We start from the raw sequence: 18,968 nt of genomic DNA, 5'->3' as shown, positions 1-18,968 counted from the left end.
GGACCTACATTTGTTTTAACTAATCTTTTTCTCTTCACATGTCTATAAAAGCTTTTGCAGTCAGTTTTTATGTTCCCTGCCAGTTTTCTTTCATAATCTATTTTCCCTTTCCTAATTAAGCCCTTTGTCCTCCTCTGCTGGTCTCTGAATTTCTCCCAGTCCTCTGGTAGGCTGCTTTTTCTGGCTAATTTGTACGCTTCATCTTTTGTTTTGATACCATCCCTGATTTCCCTTGTTATCCACGTATGCACTACCTTCCCTGATTTATTTTTTTGCCAAACTGGGATGAACAATTGTTGTAGTTCATCCATGCAGTCTTTAAATGCCTTCCATTGCATATCCACCGTCAACCCATTAAGAATCAATCGCCAGTCAATCTTGGCCAATTCACGGCTCATACCCTCAAAGTTACTTTTCTTTAAGTTCAGGACCCTTGTTTCTGAATTAACGATGTCACTCTCCATCCTAATGAAGAACTCAACCATATTATGGTCACTCTTGCCCAAGGGGCCACGCACAACAAGACTGCTAACTAACCCTTCCTCATTACTCAATACCCAGTCTAGAATAGCCTGCTCTCTCGTTGGTTCCTCTACATGTTGGTTTAGAAAACTATCCCGCATACATTCCAAGAAATCCTCTTCCTCAGCACCCTTGCCAATTTGATTCACCCAATCTATATGTAGATTGAAGTCACCCATTGTAACTGTTTTACCTTTGTTGCACGCATTTCTAATTTTCTGTTTGATGCCATCCCCAACCACTACTACTGTTAGGTGGCCTATACAAAACTCCCACTAGCGTTTTCTGCCCCTTAGTGTTTCGCAGCTCTACCCATATCGATTCCACATCCTCAAAGCTAATGTCCTTCCTTTCTATTGCGTTAATCTGCTCTCTAACCAGCAACGCTACCCCACCTCCTTTCCCTTTCTGTCTATCCCTCCTGAATATTGAATATCCATGGATGTTCAGCTCCCAGCCTTGGTCACCCTGGAGCCATGTCTCCGTGATCCCAACTATATCATAGTCATTAATAGCTATCTGCACATTCAACTCATCCACCTTATTACGAATGCTCCTTGCATTGAGACACAAAGCCTTCAGGCTTGTTTTTACAACACTCTTACCCCTTATACTATTATGCTGAAAAGTGGCCCTTTTTGATTTTTGCCCTGGATTTGCCAGCCTGCCACTTTTACTTTTCACCTTGCTACCTATTGCTTCTACCCTCATTTTACACCCCTCTGTCTCTACGCTCACACATTTAAGAAACCCTTTCCCTTTAACTCCATCCTCCACTATCCCATTTGACACCCCACCCCACTTATTCAGTTTAAAACCACCCGTGTAGCAGTGGCAAACCTGCCTGCCAGAATGCTGGTCCCACACCTGTTAAAATGCAATCCGTCCCTTTTGTACAGTTCCCCCTTACCCCAAAACAGATCCCAGTGATCTAAGAATCTAAATCCCTGCCCCGTGCACCAGTTCCTCAGCCACACGTTCAGGTCCCGTATCTCCCTGTTCCTGCTCTCACCAGCAACGAGGATCTGGAAGCAAACCGGAGATAACAACCCTGGAGGTCCTGCTTTTCAGCATTTTTCCGAGCTCTCTAAAGTCACGCTGCAGAATATTCATCCGCTTCTTTCCGACATCGTTTGTGCCGACATGCACTACCACTTCCGGATGTTCACCTTCGCCCTTGAGGATTTTATGCACTCTGTCCGTGACATCCTGGATCCTGGCACCAGGAAGGCAGCACACCATCCTCGCATCCCGTCTGTTGCCGCAGAAACCCCTGTCCGTACCTCTCACAATGGAGTCTCCCACTACAATGGCGTTACCTGCCTTAGGCCTTTTTGGTTTTGGCTCAACTGCCCTATTCGCATCGCAAGCCAGTCCGCCGCTCAGTGTAAACACGTCTGCTGTCCCGACAGCTTCTAAGTGGGTGAACCTGTTCACAAGAGGTACAACACCCGGGGACGTTGGCATTCCATGCTTCCCTCCCTTTCTCACTGTCTCCCACCTTCTCTCTTCCAGTACCTTAGGTGTAACAATCTTACTGTAGGACTTGTCGAGGAACGACTCCGTTTCTCGGACGAACCGGAGGTCATCCACTTTCCTCTCCAGTTCCCCAACACGGTCCTTCAGGAGCTCTACCTGGATGCACTTCTCGCATTTGTAGCAGCCAGAGGCACCAGCGGTGTCCTTGACCTCCCACATACTGCAAGCATCGCACTGAATCAGCTTGCCTGACATCTCCGTCTTTCGTCTCTACCTCTCAAGCGTATTGCGTGGTCTCCTCTCCGAAGACTCTCGAGCCAAAGACTCACAAGTCCGCTCACTCACAAGGCCGCTCCCTAAGAGCAGTCTTGCTTAAATTGAGTGATAAATTGCCTGATTTACCAATTTACAAACCAAATTCCTCAGTTTTCAACTGTTTTCCCGGCACTGACTCACTTCTCTCCTCCCACTCGGGCTAGAGCCAATCAGTCGTATATCTTGCTAACCTCCTCCTGCTGTTGCTCCCAAAACTACAGCAGTTCTGAGTAAATGAGCCATTTTAGTAACCAGCCTCCGCCATTTTAGCAACCAGCCTCCGCCATTTTTAGCAGCCAGCCTCCGCATTCCCCAGGCAGCGGGGAGAGGGGTTACGGAGTGAGGGGGTGCGGGGAGAGGGGGTGCGGGGAGAAGGGGTGCTGGGTGAGGGGGTGCGCGGCCCGGGGAGAGGGGAAGGGAGTAGTGCAAGTGGGGTAGTGGTGGTGCAGGATGGTTGGGAGGGGCCGGGGGAGGGAGAGAGCAAAGATCTTATAGCGGAGCTCTACTATAAGATCTTTAGGAGAGAAAGGTGGGGGAGGGGCCGGGGTGCAGATAGCATGGGGAGAGGTGTGGAGTTGGGAGCAGGTGGGTTAAGGGACTACAGCATAGGAGGGGGGGAGACATTGTAGCATGGGGGGAGGCGAGGGAGTGCCGGGGGGGGGGGGGGGGTGGGGGGTGGGGGGGGGGGGGGGGGGGGAGAGTTGAGGGGTGGGATAGGGCCTAGTGTGTGTGAAGTTGCGGGGAGGTTTACAATGTTTATTATTTAATGTCCCTTGTCTAGTCTGAAATAAAGTTCATCATTGGATATAAAGATCAGAAGAAATATAATTGTGTGTGTTATATGATTATATACATCTATATCACATTCATGTGTGTGTGTTCTTTCCAGCACAATCTAGTCAGTTGTGTGCTCATGGAATAAAACCAACCTTAATTTACACATATTTTGTAAATCTTGCTCAAAACAAATTTAATTTTGTGAAATTCTTCAATTAGATAACCCCACAGTCATTCCACTCTCTGGCTATTGGGAAGACCAGACCCCTTTTTATTTGTGGAGAAAGAACTCCATAGAACATAGAAAATAAGCATAAAAACATGAAGTAACATTCCAGGGCTAGAGCAACTGGATACTTCATATTGCTATTATTTTCCCAAATACTGCAGATGTGAACAGTGTGATTATATTAATAATAATAATAATAATAGATGGGATTTATATAGCGCCTTTCTAATACTCAAGGCGCTTTACATCGCATTATTCATTCACTCCTCAGTCACACTCGGTGGTGGTAAGCTACTACTGTAGCCACAGCTGCCCTGGGGCAGACTGACGGAAGCGTGGCTGCCAATCTGCGCCTACGGCCCCTCCGACCACCACCAATCACGCACACACATTCACACACAGGCAAAGGTGGGTGAAGTGTCTTGCCCAAGGACACAACGACAGTATGCACTCCAAGCGGGATTCGAACTGGCTACCTTCCGGTTGCCAGCCGATCACTTAGCCCATTGTGCCATCTGTCATCCCGATGGGATTAGATGAATGAATTACTGTTCCCCCGCTCCGCGCCGACCAGCGATCACCCCGTACGTACACTAGCACTGTCCGACGCACATTAGGGACAACTTAACTATTTTGCGGAGGCCGATTAATCTACAACCCTGAACGTCTTTGAAATGTTGGATGAAACCGGAGCACTCGGAGTAAAACCCCACGCAGGTCAAGGGGAGAACGTACAAACTCCGCACAGACAGCACCCGTAGTCAGGATCGAACCCGGGTCTCTGGCGGTGAGGCAGCAACTGTACCGCTGCGCCACTGTGCCGCGCAGAATTATATAATGGTTTCCTCCACCATAAACGCACCCGATATGTGCTAGTAATGTCCTGTTTGCCAGCTTGTTGACCTTCTGTGTTCGCCTCATGCAGGGTTTTAGAGTCGTTGCTGTGGACGGGGACGTGAGTGGCCATTGAGGGCGGCCAGGGTGCAGATGAGCCCCCCTCCCCCATCTGCTCGGTGTGCGGGCTGAGCTTCGAGGGGCTGAGCTTCGAGGGGCTGAGCTTCGATGGAGGACCGCATAACAGGGCACAACAAGGAGAAGCGTTATGAGTGCGACGTGTGTGGCAAGGTCTGGCAACCCCTTCGACTGCTCGGAGTGCGGCAAGGGCTTAAGACGGCGAATGTCCTGAAAACCCACCGGCAGGTGCACACGGGCGAGATGCCCTAAGGCTGCTCTACCTGCAGCAAGAGCTTTGCCCAGTTGTCGGGGCTGAGTAACCACCTGCGGTTGCACCGCAGTGAGCGACCTGCTCCGACTGCGGCAAAGGCTTCAAGTCGTCGCCAGATCTGAAGCAGCACCGGTACATCCACAACGGGGAGCGCCCCTACACCTGCACCCAGTCCTGCAGCCTGCTGCAACACCAGCGCACCCTCACCGGCGAGCGCCCCTTCACCTCCGCCCAGTGCGACAAGGGCTTCACATCCTCCGGCAACCTGCTGTCCCACCAGCGCATCCACACCGGCGAGCGCCCCTTCACCTGCACCCAGTACGGCAAGGGCTTCACCTGCTCCTCCAAGCTGTTGTCCCACCAGCGGGTGCACACCGGCGACCGTCCCGTCCCCAACCCGGTATGTGGAGAGCGTTTTGCCATGGCCTTCCATGCCCTGCCTCACCAGCGCGTGCGCACCAGTGGCCAGCCCTACGACTGCCCGTACTGCGGTGAGGAGTCTGACAGCTCGCGGGTGTTGCGGCAGCACCGGTGGACTCATGGCGGCGGGCAGCTGCTCCCACTGTGACAAGAGAGCACGGGGGCTGCGGGAGCACCAGTGGATACACACCAGAAAGAGACCCTTTGTGTGCGCTGAGTGTGACAAGGGTTACAGCCGCATGTTCAGCCTGTGGCAGCACCGGCGTACCCACAGCGAAGAGCATCCCTTCACCTGCCCAGCCTGTGGGAAGGGCTTCACCCGCCTTGACCACATGCTGGAGCACCGGCGAGTCCAAACCAGCCAGTTCCCCTTCACCTGCCGACTCTGTGGCAAGGCCTTTGCCCGCTCATCCAGCCTGCTGGCACACCGCCACGTGGATAGATAGGCGCTGTTTATGTAGACGCAAAATGCTGGAAGGAATGAGTAACGTTTAGGGTCAATTCTTCAATCACCTATTCCTGCTCTGGAGATGCTGCCGGTCCCGCTGAGTTACTCCAGCATTTTGTGTCCTTTTTTGCAAACCAATGGAATGACCAGAACTGTATGCAATACTCCAAATGCTACCTGACCAATGTCCCTTACAGCTGCACATATACATTCCTCCCTCCCCACACCCCCCACCCCCCCCCCCCCGTACACAAATTCACTCCAATTCACCCTCTCGTGCCACACTCCTCTCTCACTCCCTCTCTCTCCCCCTCTCACACTCCCTCTCTATCACACTCCCTTTCCCTCTCACTCCCTTTCCCTCTCTCTCACTCCCTCTCGCTCTCTATCTCACACACACACACCCTCTTGTGCCCCCCTCCACTCTTACACTCCCTCTATCCCTCTCACACACTCCCTCTCACACACTCTCTCACACGCACACATCCTCTCTCTCTTGCTCTCTCAAACACACTTTCTCTCTCACGCACACACACTTACGCACACACACATCCTCTCTGTCTTGCTCTCTCACACACACTATCTCTCTCGCTCTCTCACACACACTATCTCTCTCACGCACACACACACACCAAACACCTCTGCTCGGTCCGCATTAACCAACCCGATCTCCCGGTGGCTCAGCACTTCAACTCCCCCTCTCATTCTGAATCCTACCTTTCTGTCCTGGGCCTCCTCCATGGCCAGAGTGAGGCCCACCGTAATTGGAGGCAGCAGCACCTCATATTTCGCTTGGGCAGTTTGCAACCCAGTGGTATGAACATTGACTTCTCTAATTTCAGGTAATCCCTACCAAAGATCCTATAGCGGAGCAAGATAGGCCACTCCTGCGAAATGCAATGGGCTGACGTGCAGTAGCAATGGAGCAGAACCTGGGCATTTTGTTGTCCATTTCAGTAACCGGATCCAACCTGACTCGCAGTGTAATCAACGTTGCAGGGGAACAGTTTGTGTGTGTGATATAGGGTTAGTTCATAATTCTGTTCCTTCATAATTTGGTTAATTCGTCTTAAAGAATAAAATGTTTATAAATTTTGACTCTGGTACTTTTCTTTTTTAATGTTTTTAAAATCATTTCTTTTTAACTGGCTCAAATGCTGTGTTTGAGTTGATTTTGTTTTACACTCAGACCCTCCCCCCTCCTCATTGGATGATCCGTCCGCCCCTCTCCCGTCTCCATCCAACCAGCAACGACAGGGGGCGGGACAACCTCCAGCCCCCGCCCGCCCATTGGCCGGTTCTCCCGTCCGTCAACCCGTCTCCAGCCTATCAGCCCGCCCATTGGATGATCCGTCCGCCCGTCACTCAGTCCCCGTCCAATCAGCGCCTATGGGAGGCGGGATGTCCCTCTAACCCTCCGCCCATTGGCCGGGACCGCCGTCAGTCGCCGCCTCCTCGTCCAATCAGCGCGGTCGGGGGCCGGGACCCGGCGACGGTTGGTGACTGGAGCCGCCGCCATCTTGATCGCCGCCGCCATCAGCGTCTCCGCCAGTGAGTCTCTCTCTCTCTCCCTCTCCCTCTCTCCCCCAGCGGCCCCGCCCCGCCCGCCCCGCCCCGCTACCTTGGTGCCCGCCGGGGGTGAAGCGCTGCCGCCCGGGGCCGGGGCCGTGGATGATGCGTTTGACCAGCCCGTCCATGTCCGCAACGCACTCGGGCGTTTCCGGCGGCGTCGCTCACGCACTCGGGCGTTTCCGGCGGCGCTCGCTCGATGACGCACTCGGCTCAACTCGGGCTCGGGCGTTTCCGGTCTCGGCGCGTGGATGTCGGGCCCAGATCGAGTGTTTCACACAGAGACTCAGAGACAGAGAGAATCAGCTGGTTCTTGGTTCTTGTTGGTTTTGGTTCTTGTTGGTTTCTTGCTCCTCCAAAATATTCCAAATGGAATTTAAACTGTGGAGGTGGTGGAGGGAGGACTGGAGCCAGAAAGGGTTATTGGGAAGAAAGAGCAACTTTAAATGTAGTTGCATCTGGTTGGGTAACTATAGTAGGGTGGAGATCATTCCATGCTTTAATTGTGTGTGTGTGCGGGGGAAGAACGAATTGCTGTACCAACACATCTGTCTTTGTAGCTGGGATCACAAATTGGATCACAACTCGTCTGCTCCTAAGGGGTTTGGTGTAGGTCTTGTAATCTATGTTGTGTAATCTATGGGTGACATTTTGGGTCAAGTCACATTTAAAAAGCAACTCTCGTTGGCCAAAGTGATTTACATTTGTTATAAGAATAGTATAAACAAACAAACTACATACATATATACATATACATATATGTCAGGGCAAGATTCAGTGTTTCAGACAGAGAGAGAGACAGAGAGAATGAGCTGGGTGACATTTTGGGTCAAGTCACGCTACAATTTAGAAGATTGAGGGGGGATCTCAAGTTCAAGTTCGAGTTTATTGTCATGTGTCCCTGACAATGAAATTCTTGCTTTGCTTCAGCACAACAGAACATAATAGGCATTGACTACAAAACACATGAATAAATAAACTGATAAAGTGCAAATAACAAATAATGGGTTATTAATGTTCAGAGTTTTGTCCGAACCAGGTTTAATAGCCTGATGGCTGTGGGGAAGCAGCTATAGGGAGGTTTCACGGCATGACCCGTACTGTTGCTACGCTACTCCAAATGGATTACACGCGATGAACTGCAGGTAGGCAATTACCGTTGTTTCCCGCGTAGCGGTCCCGTTAAAACTCGCTGAAATTGTCCATTTCTGCGCTGTAAATAATTATGGAAATCAGGATAAGCGTGTGAGACATTTAGCCTACTTCAGAATTCCAAAAGTGAGGAGAAATGACGGCAGATAGAAGCGAGAGGTGAAGGGACAACAACAGGCAGAGTGCTTGGAGAACATTGGCCGTTTGCTCACTGCATTTCATCAACTAAGGTGTTTTTTCTTGATTCCTTTGGCATCTAAAAAGTTTCAGGAGTGATAAATCTGGTTGTCATTTTTTAAAATCGGTCATGGTTCCCGGCATCTGAAGAAAAATTTACCGCCAGATTTATCACTTCTGAGAATTTTTAGATACCAAAGGAATCAAGAAAAAACACAAATAATGCCTTACTTGATGAAATGCAGTGAGCAAACGCGATAATTCCCCATATTTTCAATTCCGATATCTACACGGCCAATGTTTACCAAGCACTTTAGCTGCTGTAGTCCCTTCAGTTCTCGCTTCTCTTTAACTTCATTTCGCTTCACTTTTTGAGCGGCCATTGAGGGAGGCCAGGGTGCCGGTGAGCCCCCCCCCCCCAACTGCAAGGTGTGTGGGCTGAGCTTCGAGGGATTGCGCTTCGATGGAGGACCACATGACGGGGAACAAGAAGGAGAAGCGTTATGAGTGTGACGTGTGTGGCAAGGCCTGGCGGAGCCCGATCGAACTGGAGATTCACCGGCAGGTGCACATGGGAGAACGCCCCTTCGACTGCTCAGACTGCGTCAAGAGCTCCAAGATGGCAAATCAGCTGGAGATCCACGGGCGAGAAGCCCTATGGCTGCTCCACATCCGGCAAGAGCTTTGCCCTGTTGTCGAGGCTGCGGTAGCACTAGCGGGTGCACAGCAGTGAGCGGCCGTTCACCTGCTCCGACTGCGGCAAAGGCTTCAAGTCGTCGCCAGAGCTGAAGCAGCACAGGCGCGTGCAAACCGGGGAGCACCCCTACACCTGCGCCCAGTGCGGCAAGGGCTTCACCTCCTCCAGCAACCTGATGAAGCACCAGCGAACCCACACCGGCGAGCGTCCCTACCCCTGCGCCCAGGGCGGCTAGGACTTCACCCAGTCTAGTCGCCTGCTGGTGCACCAGCGATCCCACACCGGCATGCGCCTCTTCACCTGTGCCCAGTGCGGCAAGGGCTTCACCCATTCCAGCAGCATGCTGGTGTACCAGCGCACCCACACCGGCGAGTGCCCCTACACCTGTGCTCATTGCGGCAAGGTCTTCACCCAGTCCAGCAACCTGCTGTCCCACCAGCGTACCCACACCAGCGAGCACCCCTTCACCTGCACGCAGTGTGGCAAGGGCTTCACCTGCTCCTCCAGGCTGCTGTCCCACCAGCGGGTGCACACCGGCGACCATCCCGTCCACAACCCGTTGTATGAAGAGCGCTTTGCCATGGCCTTCCATGCCCTGTCTCACCAGCGCGTGCACACCAGTGGCCAGCCCTACGACTGCCCGTACTGCGGTGAGGAGTTTGACAGCTCGCGGGGGTTACGGCAGCACCGGCGGACCCACGCCGGCGAGCAGCTGCTCCCACTGTGACAAGAACGTGCACTGAGTGTGGCAAGGGTTTCACCTGCATGTCCAGCCTGTGGCAACACCGGCGTCCCTTCCCCTGCCCGTCCTGTGGTAAGGGCTTCACCCGCCTTCACCACCTGCTGGAGCACCAGCGAGTCCACATCGGCCAGTGCCCCTTCACCGGACCACTCTGTGGCACACATATACATTCCTCTCTCTCCCCTCTCCCTACACTTTCCGCCCACTCGTACACAAATTCTCTCCACTTCACCCTCTCGTGCCCCCCTCCTCTCTCTCACACTCCCTCTCTCGCTCCCTACCTCACACACTCCCTCTCTCGCTCCCTATCTCACACACTCCCTCTCTCGCTCCCTATCTCACACACTCCCTCTCTCTCTCCCTCTCTCACACACTCCCTCTCTCTCTTGCTCTCTCACACACACACACTTTCTCTCACGCACACACACACCCTCTCTCTGGCTCTCTCACACACACACACTCACACACACTCACACCAAACACCTCCGCTCGGTCCGCATTAACCAACCTGATCTCCCGGTGGCTCAGCACTTCAACTCCCCCTCCCATTCTGAATCCTACCTTTCTGTCATGGGCCTCCTCCATGGCCAGAGTGAGGCCCACCGTAAATTGGAGGAGCAGCACCTCATATTTCGCTTGGGCAGTTTGCACCCCAGCGGTATGAACATTGACCTCCTGCGTAATGCAATGGGCTGACGTGTAGTAGCAATGGAACGGAACCTGGGCCTTTTGTTGTCCATTTCAGTAACCGGACCCGACCTGACTCGCAGTGTAATCAACATTGCGGGGGAACAGTTTGTGTGTGTGATATAGGGTTAGTTCATAAATCTGTTAGTTCATAATTCGGTTAATTCTTGTTAAAGAATAAAATGTTTATAAATTTTGACTCTGGTAATTTTTAATGTTTTTTAAATAATTTATTTTTAAATGGCTCATATGCTGTGTTTGAGTTGATGTTTGTATTACACTTGCACTCTGTAATTCATTCATCTAATCACACTGTTCACAACTGCAGTATTTGGGAAAATAATAGCAATATGAAGATTCCAGTTCCTATCGCCCTGGAATGTTCCTTAATGTTTTTGTGTCTATGGAGTTGTTTCTCCACAATAAAATGGGTCTGGTCTTCCCAATAGCCAGAGAGTGGAATGAGATCTGTCTGTAATGGTGGGGTTATCTAAATTAAGTATTTCACTAAATTAAATTTGTTTTGAACAAGATTTACAAATGATGTATAACTTAAGAATGGTTTTATTCAGCGAGCATACAACTGATTAGATAGTGCTGGAAAGAACACAAATACATGAATGTGATATAGATGTATATAATAATATAGCACACACATTTACATTTCTTCCGATTTTATATCCAATGATGAACTTTATTTCAGACTAGACAAGGGACAACATTAAATAAAAAAACATTGTTAACCTCCCCGCAACTTCACTTTGGTGTCTCTTTTCGCTTTTATTGTGATCTTTCTCTTTTTAACACTGAATATCTGATAACGACACATTAGCAGCATATGGCACCAATATTGCACCAACCCACTCAATTTTAAATAATTCATAATAGAAATCCATTAACATGGTTAACACTTTATTTCTGACATACATAGTAAGCTTTACTTAATTCACATTATTTTGTGCGGGAGACATACAGGGTTGCAGTGTTCAGCATATCAACTAACCAGTGAAAGTGATATACAATTCAACGTATGTAACACAATGATAGCCCCACCCCTGCTTCACCAAAGAGCAAAAAGTCCAATGTAGATACAATAATAAATAAATCGCCATTTGCATTGTTTTGTGCAGCTAACAAATCACAATTTCACACAATGTACATAAGATGGCAGTCATTTGACAAATACTCCGCAGTTCGGTGTAGATCATGTCGGCGAGTATTCTGGACACACTGTCAACATCTGAAATTACAGAAAATATTATGCAGTCAATATGTTCTTATTCTGCATTAAATAACAGAGAGGTAGAAAGAAAATGCTCTTGAGAAGATTTTTACAAGGATGTTGCCATGAGGCAACTAGTACTCCTGCACCTATTCCCGCACTATCTAAATGCCGTCAAGTTGGGAAAAGGGGAAGTACAACGGGATCTGGGGTTCCTTGTACATCGGTCTATGAAAGTAAGCATGCAGATACAGCAGGCAGTGAAGAAAGCGAATCTGGTATGTTGGCCTTTATATCAATGGAATCAAATATCTGAGCAAAGAGGCCCTTCTGCAGTTGTACAGAGCCTTAGTGAGACCACACCTGGAGTATTGTGTGCAATTTTGGTCCCCTAGTATGAGGAAGGACATTCTTGCTATTGAGGGAGTGCAGCGTAGGTTTACAAGGTTAATTCTCGGGATGGCGGGACTGTCATGCTGAGAGAATGGAGCAGCTGGGCTTGTTCACTCTGGAGTTTAGAAGGATGAGAGGGAATCTTATTGAAACATATAAGATTGTTAAGGGCTTGGACACACTAGAGGCAGTAAACATGTTCCTGATGTTGGGGGAGTCCAGAACCAAGGGCCACACACACAGTTTAAGAATAAGGAGTCGGCCGTTTAGAACGGAGACGTGGAAACACTTTTTCTCACAGAGAGTGGTGAGTCTTGGTTTCTTGGTCCTCCAAAATATTCTAAATGGAATTTAAACTGGAGGTGGAATTCTCTGCCTCAGAGGTCGGTGGAGGCAGGTTCTTTGGATGCTTTCAAGAGAGAGCTAGATAGGGCTCTTAAAGATAGCGGAGTCAGGGGATATGGGGAGAAGGCAGGAACGGGTTACTGATTGTGGATGATCAGCCATGATCACATTGAATGGCGGTGCTGTCTCGAAGGGCTGAATGGCCTACTCCTGCACCTATTTTCTATGTTTCTATCCAATTGACATCCCGGCAACCGTGTGCCTGTAGTCACCTAATTGCCTGTAGTCGCCTAAAAAATTGCCTAAGTGGGACAGGCCGTTTATAGTTGTTGACTGCAGTTACCATGGAAGAGTGATGGAGAGTGCTCAAGGCTAGAGTTTGGGTATCAGTTGTGCTGACTGCTTCATTTTCCTTGGATGATGGTGGAACGTCACTCGTATTTTACTCGGCTTGCTTAACTTCTGAACTCTTGCTTTCCTTACAGAGGAGGTCAATAACTTGAAAACTGAGTTGGACAAATATGGAATACAGATGCCCTCCTTTAGTAAGATCGGTGGAATCTTGGCCAATGAACTTTCAGTCAATGAAGCAGCAGGTAAAGTACAACACAGAACAGTACAGGGCGGCATGGGTCGGCGCAGCGGTAGAGTTGCTGCATCAGAGTGCCAGAGACCCGGGTTCCATCCTGACTGTAGGTGCTGTCTGTACAGAGTTTGTATGTTCTCCCTGTGACCTGTGTGGGTTTTCTCCAGGATCACCGGTTTCCTCCCACATTCCACAGATGTGCTGTTTTATATGTGGATTGGCATCGGTAAAGATGGCCCAGTGTGTGGGATCGTGCTAGTGTACATGGTGATCGCTGGCCGGCGTGGACAGAAGGGCCTGTTTCCATGCTGCATCTAAACTAAACTAGAGGCACCTCACATTTGACACGTGCTTGATTTACATGCATTTAGAATAACCCGCTTGTCTAATCACTACCGAAGTTTAATTTACTCGCTCATATTTTCTGAATAACACGCTGAAATTTCTGCCTGGCGCGTGTGGCAGCATTGGAGCTTGTGGCAGCATTGGACCTTGTGTGGCAGCATTGGAGCTTGTGTGGCAGCATTGGCACGTGTGTAGCAGCGTTGGCGCTGTATGTGGCAGTGTTGGCGCTTGTGGCAGCATCGGCGCTGTGTGGCAGCATTGGAGCTTGTGGCAGCATTGGAGCTTGTGGCAGCATTGGAGCTTGTGACAGCATTGGCGCTGTGTGGCAGCATTGGAGCTTGTGGCAGCATTGGAGCTTGTGGCAGCGTTGGAGCTTGTGGCAGCATTAGAGCTTGTGGCAGCATTGGAGCTTGTGGCAGCGTTGGAGCTTGTGGCAGCGTTGGAGCTTGTGGCAGCATTGGAGCTTGTGGTAACATTGGAGCATCGGTTTGATTTGAGCGTTGGTTGATTTGCACGCTGCTTTTCAAGCACGTAACCCCGGCGTAAAATGCTTGTTTCTCGTACAGCACAGGCCCTTCGGCCCACAATGTCCGTCCTGAACATAATGTCCTGTTAAAAGATTTGGGTAGGCTGATGAATGTTGTTTTATTTCTAAATCTTAAAGCAAAATACAAACCGGCAGGAATATTCTCCGAAGATGGTCTTCCGTTTATTCAATGGAGTTGTCAGTGAAATGCTTTGTTTTTTGTACAACTTGGGAAAAAAACATAAAGCAGACCTCACTGACACGGTGGCACAGCGGTAGAGTTGCTGCCTCGCAGCGCCAGAAACCCGGGTTCAGTCCTGACTGCTGGTACTATCTGTATGGAGTTTGCACGTTCTCCCCATGATCTGTGTGGGTTTTCACCGGGTGTTCCGGTTTCCTCCTGCACTCCAAAGACTTGTAGGCTAATTTTCTAGGTGGCATTTCTGGAGAAGGAATGGCATTCCTTCTCTCCAAAGATACCGTCTGTCCCGCTGAGTTACTCCAGTATTTTGTGTCTCTCATCGTGCTCAGTGGATGCGGCTGTGATCGCCATTAACGAGGCCATCGATCAAGGGCTTGTGGAGCAAACGCTGTTGGCTCTGCGTAACCCCAGTGCCATGCTGGTGAACCTTGTCGACAGTCTTGCCCCGGTGTACCAGGAAATTCTGTGCCGCTGTGACCCACCGTGTCCGCGCCGACCAGCGATCCCCGCACCTTTACACTATCCTACACCCAGTAGGGGCAGTTTACGATTATACCATGCCAATCAACCTACAAACCTGTGCATCTTTGGAGTGTGGGAGGAAACCGGAGATCCTGGAGAAAACCCATGCAGGTCACGGGGAGAACGTGCAAACTCTGTACAGACAGCACCCAATCCAGCCAGTAGTCAGGATTGAGCCCCGGGTCACTGGTACGGGATACTGAGTTGGATGATCAGCCATGATCATATTGAATGGCAGTGCAGGCTCGAAGGGCCGAATGGCCTCTACTCCTGCACCTATTTTCTATGTTTATGTCACCGTGGCAACTATACAGCTGTGTCGCCATGCTGCCCTTCTTTTCCTGGGCTCTTCTCCTGAGCAAATTATTCAGTGTCTGTTCTTGATGTAGAACGGTCAAGAAGCACCGAGCGCGCGTGCGGCATGGTGGCATAACAGTCGAGTTGCTGCCTCTCAGCACCACAGACCCGGCTTCCATCCTACATACGGGTGGACACAAAATGCTGGCGTAACTCAGTGGGTGAGGCAACATCTCTGGAGAGAAGGGAAAAGGATGGAGAGAGAGAGAAAGCAAGGGCTATCTGAAGTTAGGGAAGTTAATGTTCGTACCGCTGGGGTGCAAATTACCCAAGCGAAATATGAGGTGCTGTTCCTCCAATTTGCGCTGGGCCTCACTCTGACAATGGAGGAGGCCCATGACTGAAAGGTCACATTGGGAATGGGAGGGGGAGTTGAAGTACTGAGCCACCGGGAGATCAGGTAGGTAACCCGACTATGGTTGTTGTCTGTTTGGAGTTTGCACGTTCTCCCTGTGAACAAGTGGGGTTTCTCCGGGCGTTCTGCTTTCCTCCCACATCCCAAAGATGTCCAGGTTTGTAGGTTATTTGTCTTTGGTAAAATACTAAATTGTCCTTAGTGTGTAGAATAGTGCTTTTGTACAGGGATCCCTGGTCGCTGAGGGCTCAGTGGTCTGATGGGTTGTTTCCACGCTGTATCTCTAAAGTCAAGTCTAAAGTCAATAAGTGAAAACATCTTCACTGTAGTGGAGCTTCAGTCTTCCTCTTGTCCTCCGTGTGCTGGTGACCTCTTTGGAGATGCGTCCATTTTCCATCCTGTGTGCATGGCCAGGCCGTGTAGAGACTCTGCTTGAGGTTCACAGGGAACCCATTAAATCACCACAGAGCGGCAGGGTAGCACAGCGGTAGAGTTGCTGCCTCACAGAGATCCAGGTTCCATCTTAATTACGGGTGCTGTCTGTACCGTGTTTGGATGTTTGTCCCCGTGACCTGTGTGGGTTCTCTCTGGGTGCTCCGGTTTCCTCCCATATCCCAAAGACGTGCAAGTTTGTAGATGAATTGGCTTCAGTATATTGTCTCTAGTGTGTGTGTGTTCACCTGCAGTTCTCTGTGCCTCATAGAGTCATAGAGTGATACAGTGTGGAAACAGGCCCTTTGGCCCAACTCGCCCACACCGGCCAACAATGTCCCGGCTACCCTAGTCCCACTTGCCTGCGCTTGGTCCATAACCCTCCAAATCTGTCCAACTGACCCCCCCTTTTCGTCCTTAAACGATGGGATAGTCCCAGCCTCAACTACCTCCTCTGGCAGCTTGTTCCATACACCCACCACCCTCTGTGTGAAAAAAGTGACCTCTCGGATTCCTATTAAATCTTTTCCCCCTCACCTTGAACTTTTGTCCTCTGGTCCTCGATTCCCCAACTCTGGGAAAAAGACTCTGTTCTGTACTGACTTGCCTGTTTGTTTATTCTTCAGTATAAAGCGGAGCTGACCGAGGGGAAGGACGTGAACGAGGAGCTCTTGACTCACGCTGAAATTCAAGGCAATATTAACAAAGTCAATGGTAAGTACAGTGCTCTTTGTTGCCTGGCGGTAGGTACTGGCGTGAGGGTGAATGTTCATTGTGTAGAGAGGGGCAATGTTCTAGATCTCTGCCTGCAACACCCAACTGAGCTTTCAAAGGGGTGTTTAGTTTAGAGATACAGCGCAGAACCAGGTCCTTAAGCCCACCGTGTCCGCGCCGACCAGTGATCGTCCCACACACTAGCGCACCATCAAAAAATGTTGGAGTAACTCAGCGGGTCAGGCAGCATCTCTGGATCGCTGGTTTTGAGTCGGGGCCCTTCTTCAGACCCAAAGCGAACCGAATCTTGACCAGAAATGTCACCCATTCCTTTTCTCAGGATCTGCTGAGCTACTCCAGTGTTCTGTGTCTGTCTTCATTTTAAACCAGCATCTTCAGTTCCTTCCTGCCGAACTCTGGTCCATGCAGGACAATGCAAGGCCTTTAATGTATCCACTAGTTACTCTGTGCTGACAAATTCAATGACTAGGAGGTTCAGAAAAATCGGAGCGGACACCGGTGGCCAAGGGAAGATGGAGCCCGCAATAGTCCATTGGTGACAAAGTACAAAAGTATCGAACAGTCCTATCTGCCCCTCCCCCCCCACACATTGCTCTCACCGGTCCACCTCTCTCTCAGACACTCCTTGCTCTGGGTTAACAGGTGGCACCATAATCCTACCATTAATGTTGTGTGGTACTTGCCTAGCCTGCACCACGCTCAATGTAACGAGTGACCTTTCCATTCTCAGTGCAAACGGCTTTGGAGTATGTGGACGAGGCGCTGGAGAAGAGCGATGTGCAGGCACTCGACTCGGCTCTGCAGAGTCCAGCGCTGAAGCTACACCAGGTGAACGGGGAGAACATGGAATGGTACATGGACCAGCTCCTCATCGACCGCGAGCAGAAAGCACTGGTATTAAACCTTGCATTTTATTCATGTATTTGTCATGGACTCAGCACTTATCAGTAGCAAAGAAAGTGAACTCAACACTAGCATTTATTTCACGAGTGCTTGTATACAAAAACAGGGATGTAATGCTGAGGCTCTATGAGGCGCTGGTCTGGCTGCATTTGGAATATTGTGAGCAATTTTGGGCCCCCTATCAAAAGAAGGATATGCTGGCTCTGGAGAAAGCCAACACAATACTCCAGGTGTGGTCGGCTCACTGAGTCTGCGCCGACCAGCGATCCCCGCACACTAAAGGGCCTGTCCCACTTGATCTTATTTGTTTGTACGTTCTCCCCGTGACCGCGTAGGTTTTCTCTGAAATCTTCAGTTTCCAACCACACTCCGAACACGTACAGGTTTGTAGGTTGATTGGCTTGTTATAAGTGTAAATTGACCCCAGTGTGTGTAGGATAGTGTTAAGGGCCTGTCCCACTTGGCGATTATTTTCGGCGACTACCGGCATCATTGCCTGACGTATCAGGTCACCGAAAAAGACACGGTGTGATGATGTATTAACGCGTGGTGTCTCCTCGCCTCTGTCGCCGAAAATGTTTAACCATGTTGAAAATGTTGCTGCAGTTGCCTGTAGTTGCCCAGATAATTGCCTAAATGGGACAGGCCCATCACAAACTTGTGCTGATGTATCATAGGAACTGTCAGGTTGCATTCTAGCTTGGTTTGGGAACAGCTCTGCCAAAGACTGCAAGAATTGCAGACCAGATTCCCCACTATAACTCCTTCTCACACTTTACACTGCCTCACAATAGCAGCCAACATAAACAAAGCTTTGTCACACCCCGTCTCTCTCTCAGCTCTCTGCACCCGTCTGGCAGTGGGTCTCGAGCTTAAAACCATGCACCACCTGATTCAGGAGCAGCTTCAACTCTTCTGTGATCAGGCTTCTTGTGAACGGCCTTTCCACAAGGACGATAACATAGAACTAGTGTGAATGGAAGACAGACACAAAAAGCTGGAGTAACTCAGCGGGTCATGCGGCTTCTCTGGAGAAAAGGAATAGGTGACGTTTTGTGTCGAGACCCTTCTTCAGTTACTACAGCTTTTTGTATCTCTTTGGTTTAAACCAGCATCTGCAGTTTCTCCCTACACATTAATGTGGACTCAGTGGGCCGCAGGGCCTAGTAGCATACAGTATGGAAACGGGCCCTTCGGCCCAACGCCCACACCGACCAACATGCCCCATCACCACAAATCACAGTCCCTAGTGGGTGTGGGATAGTGTTAATATGCGGGGATCGCTGGTCGGCGCGGACCCGGTGGGCTGAAGTACCTGTTTCCGAGCTGTATCTCTAAACTAAACTAAAGTCCCACCTGGCCTATATCCTCCTAAACCTGCTCTATCCATGCACCTGTCCAAATGTTATTCAATCATTGTGATAGTGACTGTCTCTACTACCTCCACCGGCAGCTCGTTCAATATATCTACCACCCTTTGTACAGCTTGTATAAATATATTTGTTAAAGTTGCTCCTGAGGTTCCTATTAAATCTTTCCATCCTCTCCTTAACCTATGTCCTCTGGTTCTTGACCTGAAACCTATGTCTTCTGGCCTGTGGCTCTA

This window comes from Amblyraja radiata, chromosome 36, assembly GCF_010909765.2.
Source record: "Amblyraja radiata isolate CabotCenter1 chromosome 36, sAmbRad1.1.pri, whole genome shotgun sequence".
NCBI classification, from domain to species: domain Eukaryota; kingdom Metazoa; phylum Chordata; class Chondrichthyes; order Rajiformes; family Rajidae; genus Amblyraja; species Amblyraja radiata.
The sequence above is the reverse complement of the archived record's forward strand: the minus strand, read 5'-3'. Positions refer to the sequence as shown.